Raw genomic sequence first — 17,696 nt, 5'->3', positions numbered from 1 at the left:
TTCCAGGTCCCAGTAAAATGTAAAAATCTGATTTAAAGTCATCATCAATGGAAATCATGCACAGTTTAAGACTTTTACCTCTTTATAAGGCGGATTTGGAGTGGGTCCATTCCAAAAACATCCTGAAAATTACTCTGAAAATGCTGAAAACACTGAACAAATTAATTTCCACGTAAAAAAGACTTGCTGTTCATATGATCAGGCTTTTGGGCGTCTTTTAACCACATCAAGTTTCCAAAAATGCCAAGCGGTTAACTAAAATAAGCATATCATTTTTCAGGTGTTTTTCATTTAGAAGAGCTCCATACTTATAATACAATTCAATGGCAAGGTAAGGAAAACTCCTTCAAGGTTCCTGAGAGACTTTTGGTGCATTTTGTGAGCTACAAAGAAAAGCCACAAAAACAGACTCAAAAGATGCCCAAAATAATTTTAGAAAAACACCACCAAAAATGTTTACAAACCGCTGTAGGAAATTCTGAAAAACACAAGAAAAGATGATTCAGGAAGAAAACACCAACATTATCTGAAGCCATTTCAGCTTCAAATCCTTGTCAGTTTCATACACCTGGAAAAAGTGTTATGTGAACATTGACATAAATCAAAGGGTATGGTTGCTTTGCGTGACACAGTTCGTAAGAGTGCTGTAACTTAAAGTCAATTTTAAGTTTCCGTAATCCTGCTTTAAAGGTAGATTTGGCCATAGAACTCAAAGTGATCACTCCATGGATGCTTGGAACATTCAAATCTTTGTTTTGCATGTTGATTTTAACTTTCTCTTTTTATCTTTTTATGTTAAACCTTTGGCACAGGAGAACTCAGTGTAAGTGCAAAAACTGAAACACATGTACAAAGAGCTGCCCAGGTTCCACTGAGATTTGAACTCAGATCGCTGGATTCAGAGTCCAGAGTGCTAACCATTACACCATGGAATCACACGCACAAAAAATAACTGGCTGCAGTTTTTTTGTGCTAAAAAGCACATATGAACTCATGAATCATGGTGAAAAAAGGCTCTAAAGCTGTAGTGCAAATCTACAATTAATACACAATGGTAAATTAATATCTCCTAAACTTTATTTCCACAAGTGTGCCAAGAGTTCCATGATATCTCAACAATGACAGTTTTAAATGTTGATGAAAAGTGGCTAGTAAATAGAGTGTTGGATCTGTTACTTGGAAAAAGGGTAAGAAAAAAATAACTGCAAAACTTATACTGTTAGAAAGCTGTTCATCCAGAAGTGGCTAAAAAATTTTCATTGTGTGGTAAAAAGTTTTATCCAAGAGATAATTGAAGGTTGCTGTGAATAAAAGTGCATGTCTCAGTACATCTGCCAAAGCAGTGGTCTGTAACTGCTAGACAAAAGAGGGAGATGCACCACTTACCTGGTGGCACTCATGGCGCTTCTTTTAATTAGTGGCATGACGCACGTGGGATGTAGCGTCAGATCGGCTTATATAAAATGCATCCAAAAATCAAGTCAGTCTGGTTCTAGAAACCCTGCCCAAAGTTCGCACATCACCTTCATGTGGCATAAAACAGGACACACGCAAATTTATCTTCTCAGGTAATCAGTCAAAAAACTATATGAACATATTCGTAGACGGCAGGATTTGAACCTGCGCAGGGAAACCCCAATGGATTATCTAGTCCATCGCCTTAACCACTCGGCCACGACTACTCAGACGTTGGTTTTTGATGAGAATCAAACACCTTTTCTTATAGCACCATGATCAAGATCAGTGATTATCCCTCTGGAAAACATCTCAGAAAATAGAAACAAATTTCCAGGTCCCAGTAAAATGTAAAAATCTGATTTAAAGTCATCATCAATGGAAATCATGCACAGTTTAAGACTTTTACCTCTTTATAAGGCGGATTTGGAGTGGGGCCATTCCAAAAACATCCTGAAAATTACTCTGAAAATGCTGAAAACACTGAACAAATTAATTTCCACGTAAAAAAGACTTGCTGTTCATATGATCAGGCTTTTGGGCGTCTTTTAACCACATCAAGTTTCCAAAAATGCCAAGCGGTTAACTAAAATAAGCATATCATTTTTCAGGTGTTTTTCATTTAGAAGAGCTCCATACTTATAATACAATTCAATGGCAAGGTAAGGAAAACTCCTTCAAGGTTCCTGAGAGACTTTTGGTGCATTTTGTGAGCTACAAAGAAAAGCCACAAAAACAGACTCAAAAGATGCCCAAAATAATTTTAGAAAAACACCACCAAAAATGTTTACAAACTGCTGTAGGAAATTCTGAAAAACACAAGAAAAGATGATTCAGGAAGAAAACGCCAACATTTCCTGAAGCCATTTCAGCTTCAAATCCTTGTCAGTTTCATACACCTGGAAAAAGTGTTATGTGAACATTGACATAAATCAAAGGGTATGGTTGCTTTGCGTGACACAGTTCGTAAGAGTGCTGTAACTTAAAGTCAATTTTAAGTTTCCGTAATCCTGCTTTAAAGGTAGATTTGGCCATAGAACTCAAAGTGATCAATCCATGGATGCTTGGAACATTCAAATCTTTGTTTTGCATGTTGATTTTAACTTTCTCTTTTTATCTTTTTATGTTAAACCTTTGGCACAGGAGAACTCAGTGTAAGTGCAAAAACTGAAACACATGTACAAAGAGCTGCCCAGGTTCTACTGAGATTTGAACTCAGATCGCTGGATTCAGAGTCCAGAGTGCTAACCATTACACCATGGAACCACATGCACAAAAAATAACTGGCTGCAGTTTTTTTGTGCTAAAAAGCACATATGAACTCATGAATCATGGTGAAAAAAGGCTCTAAAGCTGTAGTGCAAATCTACAATTAATACACAATGGTAAATTAATATCTCCTAAACTTTATTTCCACAAGTGTGCCAAGAGTTCCATGATATCTCAACAATGACAGTTTTAAATGTTGATGAAAAGTGGCTAGTAAATAGAGTGTTGGATCTGTTACTTGGAAAAAGGGTAAGAAAAAAATAACTGCAAAACTTATACTGTTAGAAAGCTGTTCATCCAGAAGTGGCTAAAAAAATTTCATTGTGTGGTAAAAAGTTTTATCCAAGAGATAATTGAAGGTTGCTGTGAATAAAAGTGCATGTCTCAGTACATCTGCCAAAGCAGTGGTCTGTAACTGCTAGACAAAAGAGGGAGATGCACCACTTACCTGGTGGCACTCATGGTGCTTCTTTTAATTAGTGGCATGACGCACGTGGGATGTAGCGTCAGATCGGCTTATCTAAAATGCATCCAAAAATCAAGTCAGTCTGGTTCTAGAAACCCTGCCCAAAGTTCGCATATCACCTTCATGTGGCATAAAACAGGACACACGCAAATTTATCTTCTCAGGTAATCAGTCAAAAAACTATATGAACATATTCGTAGACGGCAGGATTTGAACCTGCACGGGGAAACCCTAATGGATTTCTAGTCCATCGCCTTAACCACTCGGCCACGACTACTCAGACGTTGATTTTTGATGAGAATCAAACACCTTTTCTTATAGCACCATGATCAAGATCAGTGATTATCCCTCTGGAAAACATCTCAGAAAATAGAAACAAATTTCCAGGTCCCAGTAAAATGTAAAAATCTGATTTAAAGTCATCATCAATGGAAATCATGCACAGTTTAAGACTTTTACCTCTTTATAAGGCGGATTTGGAGTGGGTCCATTCCAAAAACATCCTGAAAATTACTCTGAAAATGCTGAAAACACTGAACAAATTAATTTCCACGTAAAAAAGACTTGCTGTTCATATGATCAGGCTTTTGGGCGTCTTTTAACCACATCAAGTTTCCAAAAATGCCAAGCGGTTAACTAAAATAAGCATATCATTTTTCAGGCGTTTTTCATTTAGAAGAGCTCCATACTTATAATACAATTCAATGGCAAGGTAAGGAAAACTCCTTCAAGGTTCCTGAGAGACTTTTGGTGCATTTTGTGAGCTACAAAGAAAAGCCACAAAAACAGACTCAAAAGATGCCCAAAATAATTTTAGAAAAACACCACCAAAAATGTTTACAAACTGCTGTAGGAAATTCTGAAAAACACAAGAAAAGATGATTCAGGAAGAAAACGCCAACATTTCCTGAAGCCATTTCAGCTTCAAATCCTTGTCAGTTTCATACACCTGGAAAAAGTGTCATGTGAACATTGACATAAATCAAAGGGTATGGTTGCTTTGCGTGACACAGTTCGTAAGAGTGCTGTAACTTAAAGTCAATTTTAAGTTTCCGTAATCCTGCTTTAAAGGTAGATTTGGCCATAGAACTCAAAGTGATCACTCCATGGATGCTTGGAACATTCAAATCTTTGTTTTGCATGTTGATTTTAACTTTCTCTTTTTATCTTTTTATGTTAAACCTTTGGCACAGGAGAACTCAGTGTAAGTGCAAAAACTGAAACACATGTACAAAGAGCTGCCCAGGTTCCACTGAGATTTGAACTCAGATCGCTGGATTCAGAGTCCAGAGTGCTAACCATTACACCATGGAATCACACGCACAAAAAATAACTGGCTGCAGTTTTTTTGTGCTAAAAAGCACATATGAACTCATGAATCATGGTGAAAAAAGGCTCTAAAGCTGTAGTGCAAATCTACAATTAATACACAATGGTAAATTAATATCTCCTAAACTTTATTTCCACAAGTGTGCCAAGAGTTCCATGATATCTCAACAATGACAGTTTTAAATGTTGATGAAAAGTGGCTAGTAAATAGAGTGTTGGATCTGTTACTTGGAAAAAGGGTAAGAAAAAAATAACTGCAAAACTTATACTGTTAGAAAGCTGTTCATCCAGAAGTGGCTAAAAAATTTTCATTGTGTGGTAAAAAGTTTTATCCAAGAGATAATTGAAGGTTGCTGTGAATAAAAGTGCATGTCTCAGTACATCTGCCAAAGCAGTGGTCTGTAACTGCTAGACAAAAGAGGGAGATGCACCACTTACCTGGTGGCACTCATGGCGCTTCTTTTAATTAGTGGCATGACGCACGTGGGATGTAGCGTCAGATCGGCTTATATAAAATGCATCCAAAAATCAAGTCAGTCTGGTTCTAGAAACCCTGCCCAAAGTTCGCACATCACCTTCATGTGGCATAAAACAGGACACACGCAAATTTATCTTCTCAGGTAATCAGTCAAAAAACTATATGAACATATTCGTAGACGGCAGGATTTGAACCTGCGCAGGGAAACCCCAATGGATTATCTAGTCCATCGCCTTAACCACTCGGCCACGACTACTCAGACGTTGGTTTTTGATGAGAATCAAACACCTTTTCTTATAGCACCATGATCAAGATCAGTGATTATCCCTCTGGAAAACATCTCAGAAAATAGAAACAAATTTCCAGGTCCCAGTAAAATGTAAAAATCTGATTTAAAGTCATCATCAATGGAAATCATGCACAGTTTAAGACTTTTACCTCTTTATAAGGCGGATTTGGAGTGGGTCCATTCCAAAAACATCCTGAAAATTACTCTGAAAATGCTGAAAACACTGAACAAATTAATTTCCACGTAAAAAAGACTTGCTGTTCATATGATCAGGCTTTTGGGCGTCTTTTAACCACATCAAGTTTCCAAAAATGCCAAGCGGTTAACTAAAATAAGCATATCATTTTTCAGGTGTTTTTCATTTAGAAGAGCTCCATACTTATAATACAATTCAATGGCAAGGTAAGGAAAACTCCTTCAAGGTTCCTGAGAGACTTTTGGTGCATTTTGTGAGCTACAAAGAAAAGCCACAAAAACAGACTCAAAAGATGCCCAAAATAATTTTAGAAAAACACCACCAAAAATGTTTACAAACTGCTGTAGGAAATTCTGAAAAACACAAGAAAAGATGATTCAGGAAGAAAACGCCAACATTTCCTGAAGCCATTTCAGCTTCAAATCCTTGTCAGTTTCATACACCTGGAAAAAGTGTTATGTGAACATTGACATAAATCAAAGGGTATGGTTGCTTTGCGTGACACAGTTCGTAAGAGTGCTGTAACTTAAAGTCAATTTTAAGTTTCCGTAATCCTGCTTTAAAGGTAGATTTGGCCATAGAACTCAAAGTGATCAATCCATGGATGCTTGGAACATTCAAATCTTTGTTTTGCATGTTGATTTTAACTTTCTCTTTTTATCTTTTTATGTTAAACCTTTGGCACAGGAGAACTCAGTGTAAGTGCAAAAACTGAAACACATGTACAAAGAGCTGCCCAGGTTCTACTGAGATTTGAACTCAGATCGCTGGATTCAGAGTCCAGAGTGCTAACCATTACACCATGGAACCACATGCACAAAAAATAACTGGCTGCAGTTTTTTTGTGCTAAAAAGCACATATGAACTCATGAATCATGGTGAAAAAAGGCTCTAAAGCTGTAGTGCAAATCTACAATTAATACACAATGGTAAATTAATATCTCCTAAACTTTATTTCCACAAGTGTGCCAAGAGTTCCATGATATCTCAACAATGACAGTTTTAAATGTTGATGAAAAGTGGCTAGTAAATAGAGTGTTGGATCTGTTACTTGGAAAAAGGGTAAGAAAAAAATAACTGCAAAACTTATACTGTTAGAAAGCTGTTCATCCAGAAGTGGCTAAAAAAATTTCATTGTGTGGTAAAAAGTTTTATCCAAGAGATAATTGAAGGTTGCTGTGAATAAAAGTGCATGTCTCAGTACATCTGCCAAAGCAGTGGTCTGTAACTGCTAGACAAAAGAGGGAGATGCACCACTTACCTGGTGGCACTCATGGTGCTTCTTTTAATTAGTGGCATGACGCACGTGGGATGTAGCGTCAGATCGGCTTATCTAAAATGCATCCAAAAATCAAGTCAGTCTGGTTCTAGAAACCCTGCCCAAAGTTCGCATATCACCTTCATGTGGCATAAAACAGGACACACGCAAATTTATCTTCTCAGGTAATCAGTCAAAAAACTATATGAACATATTTGTAGACGGCAGGATTTGAACCTGCACGGGGAAACCCTAATGGATTTCTAGTCCATCGCCTTAACCACTCGGCCACGACTACTCAGACGTTGATTTTTGATGAGAATCAAACACCTTTTCTTATAGCACCATGATCAAGATCAGTGATTATCCCTCTGGAAAACATCTCAGAAAATAGAAACAAATTTCCAGGTCCCAGTAAAATGTAAAAATCTGATTTAAAGTCATCATCAATGGAAATCATGCACAGTTTAAGACTTTTACCTCTTTATAAGGCGGATTTGGAGTGGGTCCATTCCAAAAACATCCTGAAAATTACTCTGAAAATGCTGAAAACACTGAACAAATTAATTTCCACGTAAAAAAGACTTGCTGTTCATATGATCAGGCTTTTGGGCGTCTTTTAACCACATCAAGTTTCCAAAAATGCCAAGCGGTTAACTAAAATAAGCATATCATTTTTCAGGCGTTTTTCATTTAGAAGAGCTCCATACTTATAATACAATTCAATGGCAAGGTAAGGAAAACTCCTTCAAGGTTCCTGAGAGACTTTTGGTGCATTTTGTGAGCTACAAAGAAAAGCCACAAAAACAGACTCAAAAGATGCCCAAAATAATTTTAGAAAAACACCACCAAAAATGTTTACAAACTGCTGTAGGAAATTCTGAAAAACACAAGAAAAGATGATTCAGGAAGAAAACGCCAACATTTCCTGAAGCCATTTCAGCTTCAAATCCTTGTCAGTTTCATACACCTGGAAAAAGTGTCATGTGAACATTGACATAAATCAAAGGGTATGGTTGCTTTGCGTGACACAGTTCGTAAGAGTGCTGTAAGTTAAAGTCAATTTTAAGTTTCCGTAATCCTGCTTTAAAGGTAGATTTGGCCATAGAACTCAAAGTGATCACTCCATGGATGCTTGGAATATTCAAATCTTTGTTTTGCATGTTGATTTTAACTTTCTCTTTTTATCTTTTTATGTTAAACCTTTGGCACAGGAGAACTCAGTGTAAGTGCAAAAACTGAAACACATGTACAAAGAGCTGCCCAGGTTCCACTGAGATTTGAACTCAGATCACTGGATTCAGAGTCCAGAGTGCTAACCATTACACCATGGAATCACACGCACAAAAAATAACTGGCTGCAGTTTTTTTGTGCTAAAAAGCACATATGAACTCATGAATCATGGTGAAAAAAGGCTCTAAAGCTGTAGTGCAAATCTACAATTAATACACAATGGTAAATTAATATCTCCTAAACTTTATTTCCACAAGTGTGCCAAGAGTTCCATGATATCTCAACAATGACAGTTTTAAATGTTGATGAAAAGTGGCTAGTAAATAGAGTGTTGGATCTGTTACTTGGAAAAAGGGTAAGAAAAAAATAACTGCAAAACTTATACTGTTAGAAAGCTGTTCATCCAGAAGTGGCTAAAAAATTTTCATTGTGTGGTAAAAAGTTTTATCCAAGAGATAATTGAAGGTTGCTGTGAATAAAAGTGCATGTCTCAGTACATCTGCCAAAGCAGTGGTCTGTAACTGCTAGACAAAAGAGGGAGATGCACCACTTACCTGGTGGCACTCATGGCGCTTCTTTTAATTAGTGGCATGACGCACGTGGGATGTAGCGTCAGATCGGCTTATATAAAATGCATCCAAAAATCAAGTCAGTCTGGTTCTAGAAACCCTGCCCAAAGTTCGCACATCACCTTCATGTGGCATAAAACAGGACACACGCAAATTTATCTTCTCAGGTAATCAGTCAAAAAACTATATGAACATATTCGTAGACGGCAGGATTTGAACCTGCGCAGGGAAACCCCAATGGATTATCTAGTCCATCGCCTTAACCACTCGGCCACGACTACTCAGATGTTGGTTTTTGATGAGAATCAAACACCTTTTCTTATAGCACCATGATCAAGATCAGTGATTATCCCTCTGGAAAACATCTCAGAAAATAGAAACAAATTTCCAGGTCCCAGTAAAATGTAAAAATCTGATTTAAAGTCATCATCAATGGAAATCATGCACAGTTTAAGACTTTTACCTCTTTATAAGGCGGATTTGGAGTGGGTCCATTCCAAAAACATCCTGAAAATTACTCTGAAAATGCTGAAAACACTGAACAAATTAATTTCCACGTAAAAAAGACTTGCTGTTCATATGATCAGGCTTTTGGGCGTCTTTTAACCACATCAAGTTTCCAAAAATGCCAAGCGGTTAACTAAAATAAGCATATCATTTTTCAGGTGTTTTTCATTTAGAAGAGCTCCATACTTATAATACAATTCAATGGCAAGGTAAGGAAAACTCCTTCAAGGTTCCTGAGAGACTTTTGGTGCATTTTGTGAGCTACAAAGAAAAGCCACAAAAACAGACTCAAAAGATGCCCAAAATAATTTTAGAAAAACACCACCAAAAATGTTTACAAACTGCTGTAGGAAATTCTGAAAAACACAAGAAAAGATGATTCAGGAAGAAAACGCCAACATTTCCTGAAGCCATTTCAGCTTCAAATCCTTGTCAGTTTCATACACCTGGAAAAAGTGTTATGTGAACATTGACATAAATCAAAGGGTATGGTTGCTTTGCGTGACACAGTTCGTAAGAGTGCTGTAACTTAAAGTCAATTTTAAGTTTCCGTAATCCTGCTTTAAAGGTAGATTTGGCCACAGAACTCAAAGTGATCAATCCATGGATGCTTGGAACATTCAAATCTTTGTTTTGCATGTTGATTTTAACTTTCTCTTTTTATCTTTTTATGTTAAACCTTTGGCACAGGAGAACTCAGTGTAAGTGCAAAAACTGAAACACATGTACAAAGAGCTGCCTAGGTTCTACTGAGATTTGAACTCAGATCACTGAATTCAGAGTCCAGAGTGCTAACCATTACACCATGGAACCACATGCACAAAAAATAACTGGCTGCAGTTTTTTTGTGCTGAAAAGCACATATGAACTCATGAATCATGGTGAAAAAAGGCTCTAAAGCTGTAGTGCAAATCTACAATTAATACACAATGGTAAATTAATATCTCCTAAACTTTATTTCCACAAGTGTGCCAAGAGTTCCATGATATCTCAACAATGACAGTTTTAAATGTTGATGAAAAGTGGCTAGTAAATAGAGTGTTGGATCTGTTACTTGGAAAAAGGGTAAGAAAAAAATAACTGCAAAACTTATACTGTTAGAAAGCTGTTCATCCAGAAGTGGCTAAAAAAATTTCATTGTGTGGTAAAAAGTTTTATGCAAGAGATAATTGAAGGTTGCTGTGAATAAAAGTGCATGTCTCAGTACATCTGCCAAAGCAGTGGTCTGTAACTGCTAGACAAAAGAGGGAGATGCACCACTTACCTGGTGGCACTCATGGCGCTTCTTTTAATTAGTGGCATGACGCACGTGGGATGTAGCGTCAGATCGGCTTATCTAAAATGCATCCAAAAATCAAGTCAGTCTGGTTCTAGAAACCCTGCCCAAAGTTCGCATATCACCTTCATGTGGCATAAAACAGGACACACGCAAATTTATCTTCTCAGGTAATCAGTCAAAAAACTATATGAACATATTCGTAGTCGGCAGGATTTGAACCTGCGCGGGGAAACCCCAATGGATTTCTAGTCCATCGCCTTAACCACTCGGCCACGACTACTCAGACGTTGATTTTTGATGAGAATCAAACACCTTTTCTTATAGCACCATGATCAAGATCAGTGATTATCCCTCTGGAAAACATCTCAGAAAATAGAAACAAATTTCCAGGTCCCAGTAAAATGTAAAAATCTGATTTAAAGTCATCATCAATGGAAATCATGCACAGTTTAAGACTTTTACCTCTTTATAAGGCGGATTTGGAGTGGGTCCATTCCAAAAACATCCTGAAAATTACTCTGAAAATGCTGAAAACACTGAACAAATTAATTTCCACGTAAAAAAGACTTGCTGTTCATATGATCAGGCTTTTGGGCGTCTTTTAACCACATCAAGTTTCCAAAAATGCCAAGCGGTTAACTAAAATAAGCATATCATTTTTCAGGCGTTTTTCATTTAGAAGAGCTCCATACTTATAATACAATTCAATGGCAAGGTTAGGAAAACTCCTTCAAGGTTCCTGAGAGACTTTTGGTGCATTTTGTGAGCTACAAAGAAAAGCCACAAAAACAGACTCAAAAGATGCCCAAAATAATTTTAGAAAAACACCACCAAAAATGTTTACAAACCGCTGTAGGAAATTCTGAAAAACACAAGAAAAGATGATTCAGGAAGAAAATGCCAACATTTCCTGAAGCCATTTCAGCTTCAAATCCTTGTCAGTTTCATACACCTGGAAAAAGTGTTATGTGAACATTGACATAAATCATAGGGTATGGTTGCTTTGCGTGACACAGTTCGTAAGAATGCTGTAACTTAAAGTCAATTTTAAGTTTCCGTAATCCTGCTTTAAAGGTAGATTTGGCCATAGAACTCAAAGTGATCACTCCATGGACGCTTGGAACATTCAAATCTTTGTTTTGCATGTTGATTTTAACTTTCTCTTTTTATCTTTTTATGTTAAACCTTTGGCACAGGAGAACTCAGTGTAAGTGCAAAAACTGAAACACATGTACAAAGAGCTGCCCAGGTTCCACTGAGATTTGAACTCAGATCGCTGGATTCAGAGTCCAGAGTGCTAACCATTACACCATGGAACCACACGCACAAGAAATAACTGGCTGCAGTTTTTTTGTGCTAAAAAGCACATATGAACTCATGAATCATGGTGAAAAAAGGCTCTAAAGCTGTAGTGCAAATCTACAATTAATACACAATGGTAAATTAATATCTCCTAAACTTTATTTCCACAAGTGTGCCAAGAGTTCCATGATATCTCAACAATGACAGTTTTAAATGTTGATGAAAAGTGGCTAGTAAATAGAGTGTTGGATCTGTTACTTGGAAAAAGGGTAAGAAAAAAATAACTGCAAAACTTATACTGTTAGAAAGCTGTTCATCCAGAAGTGGCTAAAAAATTTTCATTGTGTGGTAATAAGTTTTATCCAAGAGATAATTGAAGGTTGCTGTGAATAAAAGTGCATGTCTCAGTACATCTGCCAAAGCAGTGGTCTGTAACTGCTAGACAAAAGAGGGAGATGCACCACTTACCTGGTGGCACTCATGGCGCTTCTTTTAATTAGTGGCATGACGCACGTGGGATGTAGCGTCAGATCGGCTTATATAAAATGCATCCAAAAATCAAGTCAGTCTGGTTCTAGAAACCCTGCCCAAAGTTCGCACATCACCTTCATGTGGCATAAAACAGGACACACGCAAATTTATCTTCTCAGGTAATCAGTCAAAAAACTATATGAACATATTCGTAGACGGCAGAATTTGAACCTGCGTGGGGAAACCCCAATGGATTATCTAGTCCATCGCCTTAACCACTCGGCCACGACTACTCAGACGTTGATTTTTGATGAGAATCAAACACCTTTTCTTATAGCACCATGATCAAGATCAGTGATTATCCCTCTGGAAAACATCTCAGAAAATAGAGACAAATTTCCAGGTCCCAGTAAAATGTAAAAATCTGATTTAAAGTCATCATCAATGGAAATCATGCACAGTTTAAGACTTTTACCTCTTTATAAGGCGGATTTGGAGTGGGTCCATTCCAAAAACATCCTGAAAATTACTCTGAAAATGCTGAAAACACTGAACAAATTAATTTCCACGTAAAAAAGACTTGCTGTTCATATGATCAGGCTTTTGGGCGTCTTTTAACCACATCAAGTTTCCAAAAATGCCAAGCGGTTAACTAAAATAAGCATATCATTTTTCAGGTGTTTTTCATTTAGAAGAGCTCCATACTTATAATACAATTCAATGGCAAGGTAAGGAAAACTCCTTCAAGGTTCCTGAGAGACTTTTGGTGCATTTTGTGAGCTACAAAGAAAAGCCACAAAAACAGACTCAAAAGATGCCCAAAATAATTTTAGAAAAACACCACCAAAAATGTTTACAAACTGCTGTAGGAAATTCTGAAAAACACAAGAAAAGATGATTCAGGAAGAAAACGCCAACATTTCCTGAAGCCATTTCAGCTTCAAATCCTTGTCAGTTTCATACACCTGGAAAAAGTGTCATGTGAACATTGACATAAATCATAGGGTATGGTTGCTTTGCGTGACACAGTTCGTAAGAGTGCTGTAACTTAAAGTCAATTTTAAGTTTCCGTAATCCTGCTTTAAAGGTAGATTTGGCCATAGAACTCAAAGTGATCACTCCATGGATGCTTGGAACATTCAAATCTTTGTTTTGCATGTTGATTTTAACTTTCTCTTTTTATCTTTTTATGTTAAACCTTTGGCACAGGAGAACTCAGTGTAAGTGCAAAAACTGAAACACATGTACAAAGAGCTGCCCAGGTTCCACTGAGATTTGAACTCAGATCGCTGGATTCAGAGTCCAGAGTGCTAACCATTACACCATGGAATCACACGCACAAAAAATAACTGGCTGCAGTTTTTTTGTGCTAAAAAGCACATATGAACTCATGAATCATGGTGAAAAAAGGCTCTAAAGCTGTAGTGCAAATCTACAATTAATACACAATGGTAAATTAATATCTCCTAAACTTTATTTCCACAAGTGTGCCAAGAGTTCCATGATATCTCAACAATGACAGTTTTAAATGTTGATGAAAAGTGGCTAGTAAATAGAGCGTTGGATCTGTTACTTGGAAAAAGGGTAAGAAAAAAATAACTGCAAAACTTATACTGTTAGAAAGCTGTTCATCCAGAAGTGGCTAAAAAATTTTCATTGTGTGGTAAAATGTTTTATCCAAGAGATAATTGAAGGTTGCTGTGAATAAAAGTGCATGTCTCAGTACATCTGCCAAAGCAGTGGTCTGTAACTGCTAGACAAAAGAGGGAGATGCACCACTTACCTGGTGGCACTCATGGCGCTTCTTTTAATTAGTGGCATGACGCACGTGGGATGTAGCGTCAGATCGGCTTATATAAAATGCATCCAAAAATCAAGTCAGTCTGGTTCTAGAAACCCTGCCCAAAGTTCGCATATCACCTTCATGTGGCATAAAACAGGACACACGCAAATTTATCTTCTCAGGTAATCAGTCAAAAAACTATATGAACATATTCGTAGTCGGCAGGATTTGAACCTGCGCGGGGAAACCCCAATGGATTTCTAGTCCATCGCCTTAACCACTCGGCCACGACTACTCAGACGTTGATTTTTGATGAGAATCAAACACCTTTTCTTATAGCACCATGATCAAGATCAGTGATTATCCCTCTGGAAAACATCTCAGAAAATAGAAACAAATTTCCAGGTCCCAGTAAAATGTAAAAATCTGATTTAAAGTCATCATCAATGGAAATCATGCACAGTTTAAGACTTTTACCTCTTTATAAGGCGGATTTGGAGTGGGTCCATTCCAAAAACATCCTGAAAATTACTCTGAAAATGCTGAAAACACTGAACAAATTAATTTCCACGTAAAAAAGACTTGCTGTTCATATGATCAGGCTTTTGGGCGTCTTTTAACCACATCAAGTTTCCAAAAATGCCAAGCGGTTAACTAAAATAAGCATGTCATTTTTCAGGTGTTTTTCATTTAGAAGAGCTCCATACTTATAATACAATTCAATGGCAAGGTTAGGAAAACTCCTTCAAGGTTCCTGAGAGACTTTTGGTGCATTTTGTGAGCTACAAAGAAAAGCCACAAAAACAGACTCAAAAGATGCCCAAAATAATTTTAGAAAAACACCACCAAAAATGTTTACAAACCGCTGTAGGAAATTCTGAAAAACACAAGAAAAGATGATTCAGGAAGAAAACACCAACATTATCTGAAGCCATTTCAGCTTCAAATCCTTGTCAGTTTCATACACCTGGAAAAAGTGTTATGTGAACATTGACATAAATCAAAGGGTATGGTTGCTTTGCGTGACACAGTTCGTAAGAGTGCTGTAACTTAAAGTCAATTTTAAGTTTCCGTAATCCTGCTTTAAAGGTAGATTTGGCCATAGAACTCAAAGTGATCAATCCATGGATGCTTGGAACATTCAAATCTTTGTTTTGCATGTTGATTTTAACTTTCTCTTTTTATCTTTTTATGTTAAACCTTTGGCACAGGAGAACTCAGTGCAAGTGCAAAAACTGAAACACATGTACAAAGAGCTGCCCAGTTTCTACTGAGATTTGAACTCAGATCGCTGGATTCAGAGTCCAGAGTGCTAACCATTACACCATGGAACCACATGCACAAAAAATAACTGGCTGCAGTTTTTTTGTGCTAAAAAGCACATATGAACTCATGAATCATGGTGAAAAAAGGCTCTAAAGCTGTAGTGCAAATCTACAATTAATACACAATGGTAAATTAATATCTCCTAAACTTTATTTCCACAAGTGTGCCAAGAGTTCCATGATATCTCAACAATGACAGTTTTAAATGTTGATGAAAAGTGGCTAGTAAATAGAGTGTTGGATCTGTTACTTGGAAAAAGGGTAAGAAAAAAATAACTGCAAAACTTATACTGTTAGAAAGCTGTTCATCCAGAAGTGGCTAAAAAATTTTCATTGTGTGGTAAAAAGTTTTATCCAAGAGATAATTCAAGGTTGCTGTGAATAAAAGTGCATGTCTCAGTACATCTGCCACAGCAGTGGTCTGTAACTGCTAGACAAAAGAGGGAGATGCACCACTTACCTGGTGGCACTCATGGCGCTTCTTTTAATTAGTGGCATGACGCACGTGGGATGTAGCGTCAGATCGGCTTATATAAAATGCATCCAAAAATCAAGTCAGTCTGGTTCTAGAAACCCTGCCCAAAGTTCGCATATCACCTTCATGTGGCATAAAACAGGACACACGCAAATTTATCTTCTCAGGTAATCAGTCAAAAAACTATATCAACATATTCGTAGTCGGCAGGATTTGAACCTGCGCGGGGAAACCCCAATGGATTTCTAGTCCATCGCCTTAACCACTCGGCCACGACTACTCAGACATTGATCTTTGATGAGAATCAAACACCTTTTCTTATAGCACCATGATCAAGATCAGTGATTATCCCTCTGGAAAACATCTCAGAAAATAGAAACAAATTTCCAGGTCCCAGTAAAATGTAAAAATCTGATTTAAAGTCATCATCAATGGGAATCATGCACAGTTTAAGACTTTTACCTCTTTATAAGGCGGATTTGGAGTGGGTCCATTCCAAAAACATCCTGAAAATTACTCTGAAAATGCTGAAAACACTGAACAAATTAATTTCCACGTAAAAAAGACTTGCTGTTCATATGATCAGGCTTTTGGGCGTCTTTTAACCACATCAAGTTTCCAAAAATGCCAAGCGGTTAACTAAAATAAGCATATCATTCTTCAGCTGTTTTTCATTTAGAAGAGCTCCATACTTATAATACAATTCAATGGCAAGGTTAGGAAAACTCCTTCAATGTTCCTGAGAGACTTTTGGTGCATTTTGTGAGCTACAAAGAAAAGCCACAAAAACAGACTCAAAAGATGCCCAAAATAATTTTAGAGAAACACCACCAAAAATGCTTACAAACCGCTGTAGGAAATTCTGAAAAACACAAGAAAAGATGATTCAGGAAGAAAACGCCAACATTTCCTGAAGCCATTTCAACTTCAAATCCTTGTCAGTTTCATACACCTGGAAAAAGTGTTATGTGAACATTGACATAAATCATAGGGTATGGTTGCTTTGCGTGACACAGTTCGTAAGAGTGCTGTAACTTAAAGTCAATTTAAAGTTTCCGTAATCCTGCTTTAAAGGTAGATTTGGCCATAGAACTCAAAGTGATCACTCCATGGATGCTTGGAACATTCAAATCTTTGTTTTGCATGTTGATTTTAACTTTCTCTTTTTATCTTTTTATGTTAAACCTTTGGCACAGGAGAACTCAGTGTAAGTGCAAAAACTGAAACACATGTACAAAGAGCTGCCCAGGTTCCACTGAGATTTGAACTCAGATCGCTGGATTCAGAGTCCAGAGTGCTAACCATTACACCATGGAACCACACGCACAAAAAATAACTGGCTGCAGTTTTTTTGTGCTAAAAAGCACATATGAACTCATGAATCATGGTGAAAAAAGGCTCTAAAGCTGTAGTGCAAATCTACAATTAATACACAAAGGTAAATTAATATCTCCTAAACTTTATTTCCACAAGTGTGCCAAGAGTTCCATGATATCTCAACAATGACAGTTTTAAATGTTGATGAAAAGTGGCTAGTAAATAGAGTGTTGGATCTGTTACTTGGAAAAAGGGTAAGCAAAAAATAACTGCAAAACTTATACTGTTAGAAAGCTGTTCATCCAGAAGTGGCTAAAAAATTTTCATTGTGTGGTAAAAAGTTTTATCCAAGAGATAATTCAAGGTTGCTGTGAATAAAAGTGCATGTCTCAGTACATCTGCCAAAGCAGTGGTCTGTAACTGCTAGACAAAAGAGGGAGATGCACCACTTACCTGGTGGCACTCATGGCGCTTCTTTTAATTAGTGGCATGACGCACGTGGGATGTAGCGTCAGATCGGCTTATATAAAATGCATCCAAAAATCAAGTCAGTCTGGTTCTAGAAACCCTGCCCAAAGTTCGCATATCACCTTCATGTGGCATAAAACAGGACACACGCAAATTTATCTTCTCAGGTAATCAGTCAAAAAACTATATGAACATATTCGTAGTCGGCAGGATTTGAACCTGCGCG

At 37.2% G+C, this 17,696-nt stretch overlaps 14 non-coding genes across 14 annotated transcripts in view; all 14 read right to left on the bottom strand.

Annotated features, from left to right (window-relative positions):
* Positions 1–863: 863 nt before the first annotated feature.
* TRNAQ-CUG (transfer RNA glutamine (anticodon CUG)) lies at positions 864–935 on the bottom strand. The gene has a single exon. It is a non-coding gene; the product is annotated as a tRNA-Gln (tRNA).
* A 1,714-nt stretch (positions 936–2,649) lies between these two features.
* Positions 2,650–2,721, bottom strand: TRNAQ-CUG (transfer RNA glutamine (anticodon CUG)). The gene has a single exon. It is a non-coding gene; the product is annotated as a tRNA-Gln (tRNA).
* A 1,713-nt stretch (positions 2,722–4,434) lies between these two features.
* TRNAQ-CUG (transfer RNA glutamine (anticodon CUG)) lies at positions 4,435–4,506 on the bottom strand. Its single transcript has one exon. It is a non-coding gene; the product is annotated as a tRNA-Gln (tRNA).
* A 1,714-nt stretch (positions 4,507–6,220) lies between these two features.
* Positions 6,221–6,292, bottom strand: TRNAQ-CUG (transfer RNA glutamine (anticodon CUG)). The gene has a single exon. It is a non-coding gene; the product is annotated as a tRNA-Gln (tRNA).
* Positions 6,293–8,005: 1,713 nt separating this feature from the next.
* TRNAQ-CUG (transfer RNA glutamine (anticodon CUG)) lies at positions 8,006–8,077 on the bottom strand. Its single transcript has one exon. It is a non-coding gene; the product is annotated as a tRNA-Gln (tRNA).
* Positions 8,078–9,791: 1,714 nt separating this feature from the next.
* On the bottom strand, positions 9,792–9,863 carry TRNAQ-CUG (transfer RNA glutamine (anticodon CUG)). The gene has a single exon. It is a non-coding gene; the product is annotated as a tRNA-Gln (tRNA).
* A 664-nt stretch (positions 9,864–10,527) lies between these two features.
* On the bottom strand, positions 10,528–10,609 carry TRNAS-AGA (transfer RNA serine (anticodon AGA)). Its single transcript has one exon. It is a non-coding gene; the product is annotated as a tRNA-Ser (tRNA).
* A 967-nt stretch (positions 10,610–11,576) lies between these two features.
* On the bottom strand, positions 11,577–11,648 carry TRNAQ-CUG (transfer RNA glutamine (anticodon CUG)). The gene has a single exon. It is a non-coding gene; the product is annotated as a tRNA-Gln (tRNA).
* Positions 11,649–13,362: 1,714 nt separating this feature from the next.
* On the bottom strand, positions 13,363–13,434 carry TRNAQ-CUG (transfer RNA glutamine (anticodon CUG)). The gene has a single exon. It is a non-coding gene; the product is annotated as a tRNA-Gln (tRNA).
* Positions 13,435–14,098: 664 nt separating this feature from the next.
* TRNAS-AGA (transfer RNA serine (anticodon AGA)) lies at positions 14,099–14,180 on the bottom strand. Its single transcript has one exon. It is a non-coding gene; the product is annotated as a tRNA-Ser (tRNA).
* Positions 14,181–15,147: 967 nt separating this feature from the next.
* On the bottom strand, positions 15,148–15,219 carry TRNAQ-CUG (transfer RNA glutamine (anticodon CUG)). Its single transcript has one exon. It is a non-coding gene; the product is annotated as a tRNA-Gln (tRNA).
* A 664-nt stretch (positions 15,220–15,883) lies between these two features.
* TRNAS-AGA (transfer RNA serine (anticodon AGA)) lies at positions 15,884–15,965 on the bottom strand. Its single transcript has one exon. It is a non-coding gene; the product is annotated as a tRNA-Ser (tRNA).
* A 967-nt stretch (positions 15,966–16,932) lies between these two features.
* On the bottom strand, positions 16,933–17,004 carry TRNAQ-CUG (transfer RNA glutamine (anticodon CUG)). The gene has a single exon. It is a non-coding gene; the product is annotated as a tRNA-Gln (tRNA).
* Positions 17,005–17,668: 664 nt separating this feature from the next.
* The window catches only part of TRNAS-AGA (transfer RNA serine (anticodon AGA)), an 82-nt gene continuing 54 nt past the window's right edge, over positions 17,669–17,696 (bottom strand). The window contains exon 1 of the tRNA in view: positions 17,669–17,696. This exon is cut by the window's right edge and continues 54 nt beyond it. This is a non-coding gene — a tRNA (tRNA-Ser).

This window comes from Ranitomeya variabilis, chromosome 2, assembly GCF_051348905.1.
Source record: "Ranitomeya variabilis isolate aRanVar5 chromosome 2, aRanVar5.hap1, whole genome shotgun sequence".
Lineage (NCBI taxonomy): Eukaryota > Metazoa > Chordata > Amphibia > Anura > Dendrobatidae > Ranitomeya > Ranitomeya variabilis.
The sequence above is the reverse complement of the archived record's forward strand: the minus strand, read 5'-3'. Positions and strand labels throughout refer to the sequence as shown.